The sequence below is a fragment of the Ranitomeya variabilis genome, chromosome 2 (genome assembly GCF_051348905.1).
Source record: "Ranitomeya variabilis isolate aRanVar5 chromosome 2, aRanVar5.hap1, whole genome shotgun sequence".
Taxonomy (NCBI): Eukaryota; Metazoa; Chordata; class Amphibia; order Anura; family Dendrobatidae; genus Ranitomeya; species Ranitomeya variabilis.
Window position 1 is genome coordinate 5,542,587 of NC_135233.1, and position 20,040 is coordinate 5,562,626.

The window sequence follows — 20,040 nt, forward strand, 5'->3', positions numbered from 1 at the left end:
TTTTTCAGAGAATATCAATGATAACACCAAAACTTTTTCTCCACTCATGGTTAGTGGTTGGGTGAAGCCATTTATTGTCAAACTACTGTGTTTTCTCTTTTTAAACCTGATCAAAAGTTCACATACCTTGGTGATTTTGGCCTGATAACATGCACAGAAGTTGACACAAATGGGTTTGAATGGCTACTAAAGCTAACATCCTCACCTGTGACCTGTTTGCTTGTAATCACTGTGTGTGCATAAAACCTGAGTGAGTTTCTGGGATCCAGACTCTTGCATCTTTCATCCAGCCACTGACATACATTTCTGGATTGTGAGTCATGGGGAAGCAAAAGAATGGTCAACGGATATACGGGAAAAGGTAGTTGAACTGTATAAAACAGGAAAGGGATACAAAAAGATATCCAAGGAATTGATAATGCCAGTCAGCAGCATTCAAACTATGATTAACAAATGGAAAATTCAGGGGCCCTGTAAAAAACAAAACAACGGTCAGGTAGACCAACAAAAATGTCATCCACAACTGCCAGGAAAATTGTTTGGGATGCAAAGAAAAACCCACAAATAACATCAGCTGAAGTTCAGGACTCTCTGAAAACTAGCAGTGTCATTGAGCCACTCTGGGGAGATTTCAAGCGCTCAGTTCATGCTAGACAGCCCAGGAATTTACAGGAACTGGAGGCTTTTTGCCAAGAAGAGTGGGCAGCTTTACCATCTGAGAAAATAAAGAACCTCATCCACAACTACCACAAAAGACTTCAAGCTGTCATTGATGCTAGAGGGGGCAATACACGGTATTAAGAAATGGGGTATGTGAACTTTTTGATCAGGGTCATTTTGATATTTTGGGTTGTCATTCTGATTTAAAAAGAGAAAACACAGTAGTCTGACAATAAATGGCTTCACCCAACCACTAACCATGAGTGGAGAAAAAGTTTTGGTGTTATCATTGATATTCTCTGAAATAAAGGCCAAGAAAGCAAAAATTCTGCCGAGGTATGTAAACTTTTGAACACAACTGTATATATACAGTATATGTGTGTGTCACTGACATCTATATATCTATTTGTATATATCTATTCTATCTATTCCATTCTAATCTGTCACGCTGTGATATTACTGTACGCGGCAGAGGAATTGTTGGCTTTTCTTCTATATACTTCTATATATACAGTATATTATTATTATTATTTATTGTTATAGCGCCATTTATTCCATGGTGCTTTACAAGTGAGGAGGGGTATACATAATAAAAACAAGTACAATAATCTTGAACAATACAAGTCATAACTGGTACAGTAGGAGAGAGGACCCTGCCCGCGAAGGCTCACAATCTACAAGGGATGTGTGAGAATACAGTAGGTGAGGGTAGAGCTGGTCATGCAGCGGTTTGGTCGATCGGTGGTTACTGCAGATTGTAGGCTTGTCGGAAGAGGTGGGTCTTCAGATTCTTTTTGAAGGTTTCGATGGTGGGCGAGAGTCTGATGTGTTGTGGTAGAGGGTTCCAGAGTAGGGGTGATACGCGAGAGAAATCTTGTATGCGATTGTGGGAAGAGGAGATAAGAGGGGAGTAGAGAAGGAGATCTTGTGAGGATCGGAGGTTGCGTGTAGGAAAGTACCGGGAGATGAGGTCACAGATGTAAGGAGGAGACAGGTTGTGGATGGCTTTGTACGTCATGGTTAGGGTTTTGTACTGGAGTCTCTGGGCAATGGGGAGCCAGTGAAGGGATTGACAGAGGGGAGAGGCCGGAGAATAGCGGGGGGACAGGTGGATTAGTCGGGCAGCAGAGTTTAGAATAGATTGGAGGGGTGCGAGAGTGTTTGAGGGGAGGCCACAGAGCAGGAGGTTGCAGTAGTCAAGGCGAGAGATGATGAGGGCATGGACTAGGGTTTTTGCAGATTCTTGGTTGAGGAATGAACGGATTTGTGCAATATTTTTGAGTTGAAGTCGGCAGGAAGTGGAAAGGGCTTGGATATGTGGTTTGAAGGAGAGATCAGCGTCAAGGATAACCCCGAGGCAGCGAGCTTGTGGGACTGGGGAGAGTGGGCAGCCATTTACTGTAATGGATAGGTTCGTTGGGGGTGTCACGTGAGATGGGGGAAAGATGATGAATTCTGTTTTGTCCATGTTAAGTTTCAGAAATCTAGCGGAGAAGAAGGATGAAATAGTGGACAGACATTGAGGGATTCTGGTTAGTAGGGAGGTGATATCTGGTCCAGAGATGTAGATCTGTGTGTCATCAGCATAGAGGTGATACTGAAAGCCATGAGATTCTATGAGCTGTCCCAGGCCAAAGGTGTAAATGGAGAAGAGCAGGGGCCCAAGGACTGAACCTTGTAGGACTCCGACAGATAGGGGGAGAGGTGAGGAGGTGGTGTGTGAGTGGGAGACGCTGAATGTCCAGTCTGTTAGGTATGATGAGATCCAGGATAGGGCCAAGTCTGTGATGCCAAGGGATGAGAGGGTCTGTAATAATAGGGAATGGTCCACTGTGTCAAAGGCAGCCGACAGGTCGAGGAGGAGGAGAACAGAGTAGTGTCGCTTGCTCTTGGCGGTTAAGAGGTCATTGGTGACCTTAGTTAGGGCAGTTTCAGTGGAATGGTGTGACCGGAAGCCAGATTGTAAGCGGTCAAAGAGGGAGCAAGAAGAGAGATGGGAGGACAGTTCAAGGTAGACGTGTTGTTCCAGTAGTTTTGAGGCATAGGGGAGAAGTGATATAGGGCGATAGCTAGATACAGAGGATGGGTCAAGAGAGGGCTTTTTGAGGATAGGTGTGATGGAGGCATGTTTAAAGCTTGAGGGGAAAACACCAGTTGTTAGTGATAGGTTGAAGAGATGGGTTAGGGTTGGGATGAAGATTGTGGTGAGGTTTGGGATGAGGTGGGATGGGAGCGGGTCAAGTGCACAGGTGGTGAGATGCGATCTTGAGAGTAGAGTGGCGAGTTGATCTTCTGTAGTGGTGGAGTATTTGGTTTTGGAGGTGGAGGGTAGGGAAGTTGGGAGGAAGGGCTCTGGAGCTTGTTGACCAAAACTGTCTCTGATGTTATCAATCTTCTGCTTGAAGAATGAGGCAAAGTCTTCAGCTGAGATGAGTGGGGACGGAGGAGAGAATTGAAGGTGTTGAATAACTGTTTAGGGTTGTGAGACAGGGAGAATATGAGAGATGAGAAGTAGGTTTGTTTAGCTGTGGCGAGTGCGGTCTTGAAAGTAGTGAGGGACTGTTTGAATGCGATTAAGTGGTCGTTGGAGTGGGATCTTTTCCATCTGCGCTCAGCAGCCCTGGAAGCTCGCCTCAGTTTTTTGGTCAGGCTGGTGTGCCAGGGCTGTGTGATGAGGGAACAGCCGCCATCTTGGACGGGCCTACTAACACAGATTGGCGTGACTCCATTTTGTCTCCTGGTCACAGGTCTGCAGAGAGGAGTGCTCCTGGCCCCCACCTTTTCTAATGAACATAGTGCCTATTAGTATGGTAATCGGCTGAGCTCAGAGGAGATTGCAGAAGGTACTTCAAAGCTCAGTTAGGAAGCCACACCAGCAGGGGGCTTGGAAATGCTCAAGGGCTTAATTAAAGCACGCATGTCAAGGGGCCACTGGATACACATCTAGTATGGTCGTCCAGCCGAACCGTCTCTGACATGGAATCGTGAATTATGGACGCATCGTTCGAGGTAGCGGCTCATAAAAAATATTCCCCTCGTCCTAAAGAAATGGTGCATCTAATGGTGCGACTCCTGTATCCGTGGGAGGTCTGAAACCCGAGATATAGAGATCAGCCTCCCACAGGGACCGAATGGGTCCAGGTTTGATCCCAGTACGACCGGCAGAACAAACCACAGGCGCTGGTACTGCCCGTGTGCTGATCCGATCATCCTGAGAGCAGTTATCCCATTTATTAGATATTGGGACAAATATCGCAGGGAGGCAGAGGGGTGGAGATTGCTAAGCCCACCCAGCTACAGGGGGAGGGACACGGCAGGGTTAAGAGCTGGAACATGTGGAGAGTGACAGACAGAAGATGACCAGCTAAGAAACAGGGCATGCCAGCCAGACGGGGGCAAGCACACGCTTTCTGGGGGCTGCCCGGCAACTAAAGTTTTGGACCTGCGGAACGCTGCGCCCCCCGGCTTCCACAAGCGACCTCTAACCTGGTAAAGTGACCTCCAGCTTTATACCTTAAGCCTTGTATCATTGTTGTTATATTGTACTCTGACTGTAACTCTTGATATATTGTGATTGTATATTTCTTGTAATTACCTAGTGCGCCCTTAAGGCAATTAAATCATAAATTAATTTTGGGCTGATCCTTTTACTCTGATTGCGAATCTTAGAATACCCAGTGTGGGTAACAGGGCAGTCCTTCCGGCGGCCATTTGCTCTAGGCGCAGTTCCCTTACTGACCTGAGAGACAAAGGGGGCGCCGGAGAGCTGTGCCTGTGTAGTGACGTCACGGATTGGTGACGTGGAAGGAAGGGGCTTCCTTCACAGTGGTGGCAGCGTACGTGGGATCAGAGTAATAGTGTGCGTGGGACCCCTACTCCCAGACACTAAAGGCTACCAGTGGTAACTTTCACTGCTGGGGTCTTAAGGTCAGCCCAGCACTAGACGGTCAGAGTGTAAATATAATAAGTTGTGTGCAAGGTCAGGGTTACAGCTGTGTCAGTAACCAGAGGTTCCAAAGATGGCAGAGGGCACCAGGAGTGCAGTGAGGGCGCAGGCCAGTGCTATGGTCGAGGGGGAGGTGGTGGTGGATGGTACTGTTCAAGGCGAGGGGGAGCTCAGCCCAGACTCCCCAAGGAGCCAGCCACCTGTGCTTAGTCCGGCAAGGGACTACCCACCACCTACCCGCCCCAGCCTGTCCACATCAGCGACCCTTGTTGCAGCGGCAGTGGCACGTCTCGAGGCGGGTAATGAAGACGCCTATATGAGACTCATGGCAGCTGCAGAGAAAGCAGCGGAGGCCGAGCGTGCAGAACGCCGTGAGGCAGCGGAGCGGGCAGAGAAAGCTGCAGAGCGGGCAGCGGAGCAAGCGGAGGCCGAGCGTGCAGAACGCCGTGAGGCAGAGGAGCGAGAGCGGGCAGAACGCCGTGAGGCAGCGGAGCGGGCAGAGAAAGCTGCAGAGCGGGCAGCGGAGCAAGCGGCGGCAGAGAGAGCAGCGGAGCGCCAGCACCGACTGGAGATGGCTCAACACGGGCTCCCGCTGGACGCCCCAGCACCACCAGAGTCCAGGGTTTCCAAAGTCCGGGCCGAGGACTTCCCTCTGCTTGAGAAGGATGGAGACCTGGATTCCTTCTTGCTGGCCTTTGAAAGGACCTGCCTTCAACACCATCTGGCCCCGGATCAGTGGGCAAGATACCTGACCCCCCGTTTGAGGGGTAAGTCCCTGGAAGTTTTGGGGGACTTACCTGCCGGGGCGGAGCAGGACTACAGCAGCATCAAGCGGGCCCTGATCCAGCACTACAACCTCACCCCGGAGTCCTACCGCAAGAAGTTCCGGAGCCTGCAGCGGGGCCCAAAGGACACCTGGACCGACCACATGCGGGCGTTGCTGAGAGCTGCAGAGCACTGGACCTCGGGTCTAGCGCTCACCACCCGCCAGGAGGTCCAGGAACTGTTCGTCACGGAGCAGTTCTTGTGGAACTGCCCAGAGGACCTCCAGCAGTTCCTCCGTGACCGGAAACCAAAGGGGGCTTCTGCTACAGCCGCCCTGGCAGATGAGTATGCCAATAACAGGGCGCCTGAGCCGAAGAAGCCTGCCAGCAGCACCTGGAGAGGGGGTAAGCCCAATCCTGCCCCTGTTTCCCCAGCCCCCAGAGTGCAAGGGGTGTACCCCCCTGCTGCCCTCTCCAGGCCAGGCGCAGAACCCAGACGTTGTCATCACTGCAACCAGCTGGGACACTTCAAGTCTGCATGTCCCCAGCGTCTTAAGGCCCCATCCCTGTCCCCGAAACCGTCCACTGTTTTATGTGTGGGAGGGGGTGGTGGGAGGTCCCTGGACAATTACCAACCCGTCACTATCGGCCGCACAGCGGTCATGGGACTGCGGGACACAGGCGCTGAACGAACCCTGGTACGTCCTGAGGTGGTGTCCCCTCAAGACTTGGTACCGGGAAAAACCCTTTCCGTCTCCGGAATTGGAGGCGTGGAACCGGCGCTGCCTGTCGCCAAGGTGTTTTTGGACTGGGGCGCCGGGAGGGGAGTGCGGGAGGTGGGAGTAACGTCAAATATTCCTGCCAATGTATTACTTGGGACCGATTTGGGGCGGATAGTGTCTCAGTATGTGGCCACTGAACCCCCAAGTTCGGCTCCCCAAGAATGTCATGACTCTACTGTGAATGTTGATGTGTTGAATGTGCCTCCAACAGTGGAGGAGGGATTGAAACCTGAGGGTAATCCATACACTGACACCACACACACAGGGCTCACAGGGAGGACAGGTGAGGAGACTGTAGGGGAGAGCTCAGAGGTGGAGGGAGGGGCTGCTATGGGCAGTGTAGGGCCCCCAAGTGAATCCAGCCTGCTGAGCCTAGGGCCCCTGCAGGAAGAGGAACAGGCCATGGGGGGAGGAGGCGTCCCAGGAGAGGAGCCACCAGGTAAGACCCCAGGGCAGGAGTTCCCCACACCCGGGATGTCAGGAGGGCAGGGAAGTCTGCCTGACCCGGCGACTTGGTCAGGAGCCGGGGGGAAGCAGGCGCTACCCATGGGCACAGCGGTCGTGGCCGCTGTCACCAGGAGTGGGAGCGCCGGAGCCCAAGGAGCCTTGCAGAGGTCCGAAGGCTTCCCCCTCTCTGACCAGGTGGCGGCCGAGTCAGACAGCGGCCAGGAGACAGATCCCAGGGAGCTGACAGCGGATGTGGCAGTGTCGTCCATTCTCGCCACATCGAGTCAGGGATTTCAGGCAGCGTTGGAAGCTGATGCTAGCCTGAAAGCTCTCAAGGAGCAGGCAGCACAGCCTCCTGGGGGGTCAGACCGCGAGCGGGTGGTCTGGGACCAGGGATGGCTGTTCCAGGTAACGGTCCAGCAGGGTTCACCGGAGGCGTGGCCCAGGGACCGACAGTTAGGGGTACCCTATCCGCTCAGAAAGAGGGAGGAGGGGGCAGAAACAGCCTCAGAGAGAGACAGAGGAGGAGGCAGAGACTGCCTCAGGGAAAGAGAGAAGGAGGAGCCTCAGAGAAAGAGGGAGAGGCAGAGACAGCCTCAGAGAGGGACAGAGGAGGCAGGGACAGCCTCAGGGAAAGAGAGCAGGAGGCAGAGACAGCCTCAGAGAGAGACAGAGGAGGAGGCAGGGACAGCCTCAGAAAGGGAGAGGCAGAGACAGCCTCAGAGAGGGACAGAGGAGGCAGGGACAGCCTCAGGGAAAGAGAGAAGGAGGCAGAGACAGCCTCAGAGAGAGACAGAGGAGGAGGCAGGGACAGCCTCAGAAAGAGAGAGGGAGAGGCAGAGACAGCCTCAGAGAGGGACAGAGGAGGAGGCAGGGACAGCCTCAGAGACAGAGAGGAGGAGGCAGAGACAGCCTCAGAGAGGGACAGAGGAGGAGGCAGGGACAGCCTCAGAGACAGAGAGGAGGAGGCAGAGACAGCCTCAGAGAGAGACAGAGGAGGAGGCAGAGACTGCCTCAGGGAAAGAGAGAAGGAGGCAGAGACAGCCTCAGAGAGAGAGGGAGAGGCAGAGACAGCCTCAGAGAGGGACAGAGGAGGAGGCAGGGACAGCCTCAGGGAAAGAGAGCAGGAGGCAGAGACAGCCTCAGAGAGAGACAGAGGAGGAGGCAGGGACAGCCTCAGAAAGAGAGAGGGAGAGGCAGAGACAGCCTCAGAGAGAGACAGAGGAGGCAGGGACAGCCTCAGGGAAAGAGAGAAGGAGGCAGAGACAGCCTCAGAGAGAGACAGAGGAGGAGGCAGGGACAGCCTCAGAAAGAGAGAGGGAGAGGCAGAGACAGCCTCAGAGAGGGACAGAGGAGGAGGCAGGGACAGCCTCAGAGACAGAGAGGAGGAGGCAGGGACAGCCTCAGAGAGACAGAGGAGGAGGCAGAGACAGCCTCGGAGAGAGACAGAGGAGGGGGCAGAGACCATGGTAATGCTGATGGGTTGTCCCGGCAAGGAGAAAGTGCGGAAGGGCGCACGGGGGAACACAGGAATGTGATGCCCCCTAGCGCCCTCTAAAGCAGGGAGGTGTGATGAGGGAACAGCCGCCATCTTGGACGGGCCTACTAACACAGATTGGCGTGACTCCATTTTGTCTCCTGGTCACAGGTCTGCAGAGAGGAGTGCTCCTGGCCCCCACCTTTTCTAATGAACATAGTGCCTATTAGTATGGTAATCGGCTGAGCTCAGAGGAGATTGCAGAAGGTACTTCAAAGCTCAGTTAGGAAGCCACACCAGCAGGGGGCTTGGAAATGCTCAAGGGCTTAATTAAAGCACGCATGTCAAGGGGCCACTGGATACACATCTAGTATGGTCGTCCAGCCGAACCGTCTCTGACATGGAATCGTGAATTATGGACGCATCGTTCGAGGTAGCGGCTCATAAAAAATATTCCCCTCGTCCTAAAGAAATGGTGCATCTAATGGTGCGACTCCTGTATCCGTGGGAGGTCTGAAACCCGAGATATAGAGATCAGCCTCCCACAGGGACCGAATGGGTCCAGGTTTGATCCCAGTACGACCGGCAGAACAAACCACAGGCGCTGGTACTGCCCGTGTGCTGATCCGATCATCCTGAGAGCAGTTATCCCATTTATTAGATATTGGGACAAATATCGCAGGGAGGCAGAGGGGTGGAGATTGCTAAGCCCACCCAGCTACAGGGGGAGGGACACGGCAGGGTTAAGAGCTGGAACATGTGGAGAGTGACAGACAGAAGATGACCAGCTAAGAAACAGGGCATGCCAGCCAGACGGGGGCAAGCACACGCTTTCTGGGGGCTGCCCGGCAACTAAAGTTTTGGACCTGCGGAACGCTGCGCCCCCCGGCTTCCACAAGCGACCTCTAACCTGGTAAAGTGACCTCCAGCTTTATACCTTAAGCCTTGTATCATTGTTGTTATATTGTACTCTGACTGTAACTCTTGATATATTGTGATTGTATATTTCTTGTAATTACCTAGTGCGCCCTTAAGGCAATTAAATCATAAATTAATTTTGGGCTGATCCTTTTACTCTGATTGCGAATCTTAGAATACCCAGTGTGGGTAACAGGGCAGTCCTTCCGGCGGCCATTTGCTCTAGGCGCAGTTCCCTTACTGACCTGAGAGACAAAGGGGGCGCCGGAGAGCTGTGCCTGTGTAGTGACGTCACGGATTGGTGACGTGGAAGGAAGGGGCTTCCTTCACAGGCTGTCTGTTGATTTTGCGAGCTTTGGTATGTGTAAGTGGGGCAGCAGATTCCAAAGCTACAGCTATTGTGGTGTTATATAGAGCGGCAGCGTCATCCGCATTGTGTATGGAACTTATGTCTGTGAGAGGGAGGAGGGATTCAGAGAATGAATGTAGGTCAAGATGTTTAAGATTTCTGCGAGGGTGTGAAAGTTTGTGGGGTGGGGACTCTAGACATGGAGTGGAGAGAGATGAGAATGTGAGAAGGTTGTGGTCAGAGAGTGGAAGAGGTGAGTTAGAAAGGTTAGATAGGGAGAAGAGGCGGGTGAAGATGAGGTCCAGTGTGTGACCATCTTTGTGAGTGGCTGCAGAAGACCATTGAGTGAGGCCGAAGGAGGAAGAGAGAGATAGAAGTTTAGTGGCAGCTGAGAGGGAAGTGTCAATGGGGATGTTGAAATCGCCCATGATGATAGTGGGGATGTCTGCAGAAAGGAAATGAAGTAGCCAGGTGGTGAAGTGGTCAAAGAAGATGGTGGCTGGCCCTGGGGGGCGGTAAATGACAGCCAGTTGGAGGTTGGAGGGGGAGTAGATGCGCACAAAGTGCACCTCAAAGGAAGGGAGGGTAACAGAGGGTGGCAATGGGACTGGGGTGAAGGAGCAGTTATCTGACAGGAGAAAACCAACTCCTCCACCATGCTTGCTGCTGGGGCGGGGTGTGTGAGAAAGGTGGAAGCCACCGTAAGAGTGCAGCAGGGGAGGCTGTGTCAGAAGGGGTGAGCCAGGTTTCGGTGATGACGAGGAAGGAAAGTTTGGTAGTAACAAAAAGATCATGGATGTAGGAAAGCTTGTTACAGACAGAGCGAGTGCTCCACAGAGCTCCTGTTAGTGGGACTGGGGAAGCGGGGGCTGGGCGAATGGGTATAAGGTTAGAGAGGTTACGGAAGTTTGTGATGGAGCGTGGGTGGGAGGTAGAAATGACTGTGGGAATATGGTGAGGAGGACCAGGATTTGGAGAGATATCACCAGCAGTGAGAAGTAGCAGAGAAAGTGTTAGCAGGTGGGAGCAGGAGAGGGCATGAGGGGGCTGCCTGTGTTTTGAGACAGAGGATTGTATGTTAAGGAACAGTTCTGAGGAGGAGGTGAGATGGATGGGTAGGATTGCAGAGGAGATGAACAGTTCCTTACTTGGTGTGGGGATTGGGGGAGGTAGCAGAAAGTGAAAGATTATAGGGGTAAAAGTGACAACAAACAGAAACATTGTTTACAGTGACTGGCCAGTTACCTTCAGTTCCCTTCAGGTTTTAATTCTAATGTAATCCACACTTTTAGAACACACTTCTAGAAATCACACTGCAGACTGAAGTCTAGCAGACTTGTGCTATGCAATATATGGAAAACTAAGTGCGGTCAGGTGTGGAGCAGAGAGGAGTGGTCTCTGCTCATCTTGGTCAGAGAATTAAGGGTGGACCAGATGCATACAATCAAGCCTAAGTAAACAAGGTCATAAATATCACAGGGTGAGCTGGGGTTAGCTGAAAGGCATACCATGAGAATGCTAGGAGCAGAGGAAAGTCTGTGTGCAAAGCTGGGTGATGTACTATGTGCACTTCACAGACAGACAGCAGGAGAGCTGGGTGGACTGGGTGGGTGAACATACCATCACAATGCTAGGAGCAGAGGAAAGTCTATGCGCAAAGCTGGGTGATGTACTATGTGCACTTCACAGACAGACAGCAGGAGAGCTGGGTGGACTGGGTGGGTGAACATACCATCACAATGCTAGGAGCAGAGGAAAGTCTATGCGCAAAGCTGGGTGATGTACTATGTGCACTTCACAGACAGACAGCAGGAGAGCTGGGTGGACTGGGTGGGTGAACATACCATCACAATGCTAGGAGCAGAGGAAAGTCTGCGCAAAGCTGGGTGATGTACTATGTACACTTCACAGACAGACAGCAGGAGAGCTGGGTGGACTGGGTGGGTGAACATACCATCACAATGCTAGGAGCAGAGGAAAGTCTATGCGCAAAGCTGGGTGATGTACTATGTGCACTTCACAGACAGACAGCAGGAGAGCTGGGTGGACTGGGTGGGTGAACATACCATCACAATGCTAGGAGCAGAGGAAAGTCTATGCGCAAAGCTGGGTGATGTACTATGTGCACTTCACAGACAGACAGCAGGAGAGCTGGGTGGACTGGGTGGGTGAACATACCATCACAATGCTAGGAGCAGAGGAAAGTCTATGCACAAAGCTGGGTGATGTACTATGTGCACTTCACAGACAGACAGCAGGAGAGCTTGTGACAAACCCAGCATTCATCTCAGATTACCGTGGGCTTTCTAATGAGATCAAATATGTCCTATTATTTACAGAGCAATCCCTACTTCTTCACCCGATGGAGTTAGACGCCCGTGTCTAGAGTGATGCGTAGATCCACCGAGGGAGAATAAGAAGATATATCTACCATTTTCCTATCTTACATCGTCTGCCTAATATCTTACAAAAATGGAACAAAGGACTTCCATGATTCTTCTCTAACAGTTCCAGCTAGAGCAGTTGGAAGGGGGCGAGTAACTTTCTTCAGAGCCTGGAATTTATGGCACGGCCATAAAACCCCCTTCTGCCTTAGATTCAGAAACTCACAGGGAAGCAAAGAGAACCAGAGAGAGGGGGGGTTTAGCCCCCGCAGGCTAGCAAGAAAATTAACTTATGATATTTCATACCATATCGTGACACCTCCCCCTTTTGGCGTGCGCTACGGCGGCAGAACCTCTCGGTATGCCTCCATGCGCACCTCTGTGGGTTCACCCTGGCGGGAGAGTCCATCTGCATTCCCATGCTCTTTGCCCGCTTTGTGTTTAATGGTGAAGACAAATTGCTGAAGGGCAAGGCTCCAGTGTAGCAACCTGCTATTGGTTCCACACATGGTGCTCAGCCAGCGCAGAGGGTCGTGGTCGGTCACCACAGTGAAGGTGCGACCGTACAAGTAGGGCTGCAAGCGCTGCAGGGCCCAGACTATGGCCAGGCACTCCTTCTCGATGGTGGAGTAGGCCACTTCCCTCGGCAAAAGTTTCCGGCTCAGGTACAACACGGGGTGCTCTTGGTCCTCCGAGTCAACCTGGCTGAGCACAGCACCAAGGCCAAACTCGCTGGCGTCGGTCTGTACCAAGAATGGTCGACTGCTGTCGACTGCTTTCAACACAGGGGCGTTGCACAGTGCTGTTTTCAACGCCTGGAAGGCCCCCTCACAGGCCCCCCCTGTCCAGTTGACGATGTGGGGTAGCTTCTTCCTGGTGAGGTCCGTCAAAGGTTTTGCCAGGCTACTATAGTGCTGCACAAAGCGCCTATAGTACCCTGCAGTGCCCAGGAAGGACATCACCTGTTTCTTGGTCCCAGGAGTGGGCCAGTTCACGATCGCGCCCACTTTCTCAGGCTCCGGTTTCAGGGTGCCTCCGCCTACCCGGTGCCCCAGGTAGTGGACCTCCCTCATGCCCATCTGGCAATTTCCCGGCTTGATAGTCAGTCCAGCTCGGTGAATTCGCCTGAGCACCTCCTCGAGATGCTGCAGGTGGTCATCCCAGGAGGAACTGAAGATGGCAATGTCATCCAAGTAAGCTACGGCGTACTTCTCCAGTCCCTGAAGCAGGAGGTTGACCATCCGCTGGAAAGTGGCAGGGGCATTCTTCATGCCGAAGGGCATGACCGTGGACTCGTACAGTCCAAAGGGTGTGATAAAGGCGGACTTCTCCTGCGCCTCGGGGCTCAGGGCAATCTGCCAGTATCCGCGACTCAGATCCATTATTGTCAGGTATTTTGCGCCAGCTAACTTCTCAAGCAGCTCCTCGATGAGCGGCATTGGGTGCGCGTCAGAGGCTGTAATGGCGTTGAGCCCCCTGTAGTCCACGCAGAACCGGGTGGTCCGGTCCTTCTTTGGCACGAGAACTACAGGTGAGGCCCACGCGCTCTTTGACCGTCGAATCACCCCCAGCTGTAACATCTCATCGATCACCTGGCGCATAATCTGCTGCACCTGGTCGGAGATTCGATAGGGTGTTCGCCGTAGTGGGGCGTGATTCCCGGTGTCCACCTCATGGACGGCTAACTCAGTCCTTCCAGGCCGGTTGGAGAACACGACCCGGAAGGGTTCCAGTGTGGTTTGCAACTGCAACCGCTGTGGTTCATCTAGCGAGGCGCTTACCTCCATGTCCTCAATGGACCCACGGGCCTTGGCTTGGGCCAGCATGTCCAGGAGGGTGTCCTCCTCCCTGTCTTCGGGTAAGCTGCAGACCGGTAGGACGAAAGGTTCACGTTCGTGGTGAGCCTTCATCATGTTGACGTGAAAGGCCTTTCGCCTACCCCGAGCGTGGTCAAGCGTGACCACGTAGGTGACCGGGTTGAGCTGTTGGTGGACGACGTACGGGCCCTCCCAGGCTGCCTGAAGCTTATCCGTTGGTACGGGGACCAGCACCCACACCTTTTGACCCACGTGGTAGGTCCGCTCCCGGGCGTTCTAGTCGTACCAGTGCTTCTGATCAGCCTGAGCCTGCGTCATGTTGTCATGCACCAACTGCGTCAAGGTCTGCATCTTGTCACGGAAGCGCATGACATACTCCACTATGGACACTTCAGAAGGGTTCGGCTCCTCTTCCCAGGATTCTCTTACCAACCCAAGGGGTCCCCGGACTCGCCTGCCGTACAGGAGCTCGAAGGGGGAGAACCCCGTCGAGGCCTGCGGAACCTCTCGGTAAGCGAATAGCAGGTGTGGGAGGTACCGCTCCCAGTCGCGCCCTTGAGTCTCAACCAGCATGCGTAGCATCTGTTTGAGGGTACCATTGAAGCGTTCACACAAGCCATTGGTCTGTGGGTGATACGCACTCGATACCAGGTGCTTCACCTGCATTTTCTTACAGAGAGCCTCCATTAGGCGAGACATGAATTGGGTCCCTTGATCAGTAAGCATTTCCCTGGGAAATCCTACACGTGCGAAGATAGCCAACAGGGCATCCGCCACCTTATCTGCCCTAGTTGACGACAGAGCTACTGCCTCTGGGTACCGGGTAGCATAGTCTACCACAGTAAGAATATATTGCTTTCCAGAGCTGCTGGGGACGGCCAGCGGGCCCACAATGTCCACCGCAATCCTCTGGAAAGGCTCCTCTATCACTGGCAAAGGGATCAGGGGAGCCTTAAGAGCAGGCCCCGCCTTCCCCACTCTTTGACAGGTGACACAGGAGCGGCAGTAGTTTGACACATCTGTCCCCATCTTAGGCCAATAGAAGTGTTGAGAGAGCCGGGCCTTAGTTTTGCTGATCTCCAAGTGTCCAGCTAGCGGGATCTCATGGGCAGTCCACAACAACTCACCCCGGAATTGCTGCGGGACGACCAGCTGTCTTTCCCTCAACCACTCCTTTTGCGATTTTCCGGGTACTGTCTCCCGGTACAACCTTCCTCTTTCCCAGAACACCTTCTCCTTATCAGTCTCGGAGAAGCGCGTCCCGGCGAGTTGTCTCAAACTCTCTAGGCTCGCATCTGTGTGCAGAGCGGCCTGAAACTCCTGGCTAGGGGAAGCCAGAAGCGATGTCAGGGTCCCTTTCCCACGGGAACCCTCTGGGAACTGCTCTGGGTCCACCTCTGGTTCAGTCACAATGATGACTGAGGAGGGTCAGGAAGGCAAACAGGTATCTGCGTTCCGGGCACTCTGACTGCGGGTGACAGCAGCTACGTAGGCTGTCTCCCCGGGGGTTTCTACAGACCCATCAGCCGACGCTGCTATGGGCCCTACCTCCCCATCCATCCCCATTACCTCAGGAGCATTGCTGTTATGATCCCAATGGCAGAGGATCTCTGATATTCCGGCAAGATAGCAAAAATATAAATACTGCTCTAGGGAGGTGGAAACTGGACTAACCGCATACCTGATCCTGACACAAACAACTAAAAGTAGCCGGTGAACGTGCCTACGTTGGTTCTAGATGTCTCGAGCCAGCCGGAGAACTGACTACCCCTAGAGGGAAAAAATAAGACCTCGCTTGCCTCCAGAGAAATTGAACCCCAAAGATATAGAAAGCCCCCAACAAATAATAACGGTGAGGCAAGAGGAAAACACAAATGTAGAGATGAACTAGATTCAGCAAAGTGAGGCCCAATAGTCTAGATAGCAGAAAATAGATAGTGGACTATGCGGTTAGCAGAAAACCCTACAAAACATCTACGCTGAACATTCAAGAACCCCCACACCGACTGACGGTGTGGAGGGAGAATATCAGCCCCCTAGAGCTTCCAGCGAGTCAAAAATCAAATGTAAAGCAAGCTGGACAAAAACACTGAATAATGCAAACGATCCAAATTGTACAAAACAGACTTAGCTTTTCTTGCATGAGGCAGACTGAAAGGAATCCGGAGGAGACCAAATAGGTCTGGATACAACGATGCCAGGCAAGAGACTGAGTCCAGAGGAGACTCAAATAGGAAACACCCGCTGCTTAACGACACAGCTGGAGCTCAGGCCTGCAACAAGACATACCTAACACAATACCGTTAGTGACCACCAGAGGGAGCCCAGAAACACAGTTCACAACACATTGCTACTTATGGGCCAGTTACCTTCCTCGGTGGCACTGGTCAATTGCATGGCATCACCTTCCTCACGGTTCCCATGTATCTCCCCATTTCTTGTAGCACCGCCACTTGCCCCTGCTAGGGGTTCCTCAGCCGTCTCACTCCGCAGAGCGACGTGGCTGAGCACTCCTGTACCTATGGACACATCAACTTTCACAGAAACATCATTATCAGATTCAGTTGGCACAGGTACAACATTTTCACCATCAATCCTAGGGAAAAAATGGTTATCAGATGTAACATTACAAGATAAAGCATGGTCAGGTAACACATGCTATCTCCCATCATCATCATCATCATCATCAGGGTTAACGTTACCCCATTAGTAGATTGGGGAGGGGTGTCAATGACGAAGTGTTCCACCAACCTCCCCAAATCAGTCCCCAACAAAACATCAGTGGGCAAATTATCAGACAGCCCCACTTCCTTCACCCCGCTCCCGGCACCCCAATCAATATAAACCCGGGCCATTGGCAAGGGACAGCTGATGCCCCCAATCCCTGTGACAGTTAGGGTTTTCCCCGGAATGATTTCTTCAGGGGCCGCCAGTTCGGGTCGGATGAGGGTTCGTTCAGCCCCGGTGTCCTTGAGGCCTGTAGCAACATGACCTCCCACAATGACGTGCTGTACGTTGTCACACCCCCTCCCAGCCACACCACCCACCAAAAAGAACTGCTGCATTAGGCCCTGGGGCCTTGGATGAGGGGTTCTTCTGCTTGGCTGGACATTGGGGACTGATATGACCAGGCTGCCTGCAGTGGTAACACAGGCGAGAGTCAGTGGTAGGTCTGGTGCTGTTGGCCCCGGGGACAGGACCTCTGGTGGGTTGGCTGGCAGGGGTACTTGTTGTGAATTAGACTTTTTGGCTCCCTCTTGTGGTTACTAGTGATATGACTCTGGGATTGTCTTTCCTCAGTTTGGCACCCACCTGGGTCGTTAGTCCAGGGGAGTTGCTATATAAGCTTCCTGGATCCTTAGTCCAGTGCCTGGCATCGTTGTAATCAGATCCTTTCTGTTTGCGCCTGTCTGCTGGTCCGGGTTCGTGCAAAATTAAGCTAAGTCCTGCTTCTTTGTTTTTTTGGTTATTTGCTTGCTCTCATTTTTGTCCAGCTTGTACTAAATGTGATTCCTGACCTTGCTGGAAGCTCTAGGGGGCTGGTGTTCTCCCCCCGGGCCGTTAGACGGTTCGGGGGTTCTTGAATATCTAGCGTGGACATTTTGATAGGGTTTTTGCTGACCATATAAGTCATCTTACTATATTCTGCTATTAGCTAGTGGGCCTCTCTTTGCTAAATACCTAGCTCATTCTTACGTTTGTCTTTTCCTCTTACCTCACCGTTATTATTTGTTGGGGGCTTGTATCCAACTTTTGGGGTCTTTTCTCTGGAGGCAAGAAAGGTCTTTCTTTTCCCTTCTAGGGTTAGTTAGTTCTCCGGCTGGCGCGAGACGTCTAGAACCAACGTAGGCACGTTCCCCGGCTGCTGTTATTTGTGGTGCTAGGTTTAGATATATGGTCAGCTCAGTTACCACTGCCCTATGAGCTGGTTTTTTGTGTTTGCAGACTTAGTAATTATTTCTGAGACCCTCTGCCATTGGGGTCATAACAGGTACTGGCGTTGGATGAAGGCTTACCCCCTCTCCAGCTGGTGGTGACTGGCTTCCGCACTTCCGATCTACGGTTGGCCTCATAGGCATCGGCAATCTGCGCTGCTTTCATCACGTCTTTGGGTTCTCTGTCCATCACGAACTGTCGCACCTCAGTTGGGCAAAGATGGAAGAACTGGTCTTTGATCATCAGGTCTCGCAGCTGTGCAAAGGTGGTCACTGACAGTCCTTGGGTCCACTGGTCAAAGTGGGTCCCCAGTCCATGCACCACATCACTGTAACTGTCGTGTGGGCCATGTTGGAGGGTCCGAAACTTTTTACGGTACACCTCGGGTGTAAGCTGGTACTTGGCTATCAGAGCCTGCTTGATGGCCTCATAGTCACCATCTTGTTCTTGAGGGAGGGCAGCAAACGCCTCCAGAGCTTTGCCTCTCAGCCCTGGTGTCAGGTATCGTGCCCATTCTTGTGTAGGCAGCCGGTACTGTCTGCAGGCTTTCTCAAAGGCCCGCAGAAAAGTGTCCAAGTCCCCATCCTTTTCCATAACAGGAAAGTGGTCGGGCCGGGGCTTTGGTATCTGAGTGCTGCCGGGCTCACAACTGGACTGGGACGACCCCTGCATTTGCAGTCGGGCCATCTGCAGCTGGTACTCCCGCTGCGCTTGGGCCTCTCGCTCGGCTCGCTGGGCCTCTCGCTCGGCTCGGGCCTCTTGCTCGGCTCTCTCTTGGTATTGCTGGATCAGCTGCAGACGTCGGTCCAGGTCATCTGCGGAGCATTGTTGCAGAGCCAGCTGCAGGAGGAGGTCTGCGCCCCCTTGGTTGCCAGTAGGGCCCGTATTCAGTGGTTGGACCTCTGCTGCAGCACCATGTTCGCTTGTGCCGGCTTCTGCGGCCTCTGCGCTCTGTGGCCTGGCTTGGTCTACTTCGAGTTGCACCAGTTCAGCGACCATTTGAGTCTTGGTCATGCTGTGGGGGTTCAGGCCATGATACGTGCATATCCCAGCAAGAGCGTCCCTCTTCTGCTGGGCGTACCAGGCTTCTCCTTTCGCAGCCATGGTTGCCAAATAAAAGATAGGATAGAAAAACGAAGAGAAAGGGAGGGGATAATTACCAGTACACAATTGTCTCACAACTAATAAGCACTGAGTTCGTTCTCCCAAACTTATTTGCGCAGAGTCCTCGCAAGAACTTTCTGCAAGTTTTTAGTGAGAGGAATGATTGCTCAAACCGAATCACTAATGCTCTAATATCCCACCGCCTTGCCACCAATTGTCACGATTCACACCGTGACTGTCAAGATCCCTTAACCGCTGCCAGCAGTTTGACACGAAATCCACAGGGATTCCTGACCACTGCCACCTCTATGTCACGGATTGGGGTGACTTTAGACCAACAGACGGCTATCACATGTGCAGGGGGCTTATCTTAGTTATCCCTCCACTGCCACAATGTGATAAAAAAACACACACCAGTTTATTGACCTCTTAGGTTACAGCAGGGGCTTATTTTAGGTATCCCACTGCTCTTCAATATACCATGAACTGCAGGGATTTGTGTATCCCGCTTACAGTTCCACTTAAACCTTGCAGCTCTCTGGCGCCCCCCTTACTGTCAGGTCAGATTAGGTACTGCACCTAGGGTAAATAGTCGCCAGAAAGGCTGCTTGCTATGTACTGGCTATTGGGCACGCTGCAGCGACGCGATAACTACTCCCGCTCAGGCAGGAACAATAATTACACTGGTCAACAGCATTTTTGGTGCCAAAGATATTTCATTGAATTTGAATCATTGAATTCATTGAATCATCATGATGACTGTTATTTATGGTAAACACAGGTACAGGCACATCTTCACAATGAGGGACAGGCCTTCTTGCAGATTCCATGTTACTCCCATTTTCGTTTCTTATGCTTATTGAATCCTTGCACTTGCACTGCACAGAAATAACAGTCATCATGATGATTTTTTGGCTCTCTCCACACCATTGGAACACCAAATTTGAAGCTTTTTCTTTGTCCTTTGCTCCATTTTCGTAATAATTCGATACATGCTTTGCACACTATGTGTGGTGCCCAAAACTTGTCTTGGTCCCCAAGCATAACCCCAAAATAGGCAAAATACACTTTTTTTACGAAGTCTGTTATGTTTCTTCTATGTTTTGGCAGTGTGTATTCACCACAAATGTAACAGAATGAGTCTGGATCGTTAAGACAACTTCTTCTTGATGAGTTCATGCTTTTCACTGGAAAACAGACAACAACATAAAGTTAGTGCAAAAATCAAGCTATGAACAAACTTTTAGAACACTAATTAACACAAAACTATATTGAGAACTGCTCAGTTCAAGTACTAATCCAAAGAAATTAATGAGATGATGCGTCGCATTTACCAACAAGTGCTATAAATAAGATACCAAAAATGTCAAAAACTTGAGCCAATCTGGCAAAACTGATAGCATATTCAGAATCAGCACCCCAAAAATACCCCAAATTCATTAAAATATTTTGGACA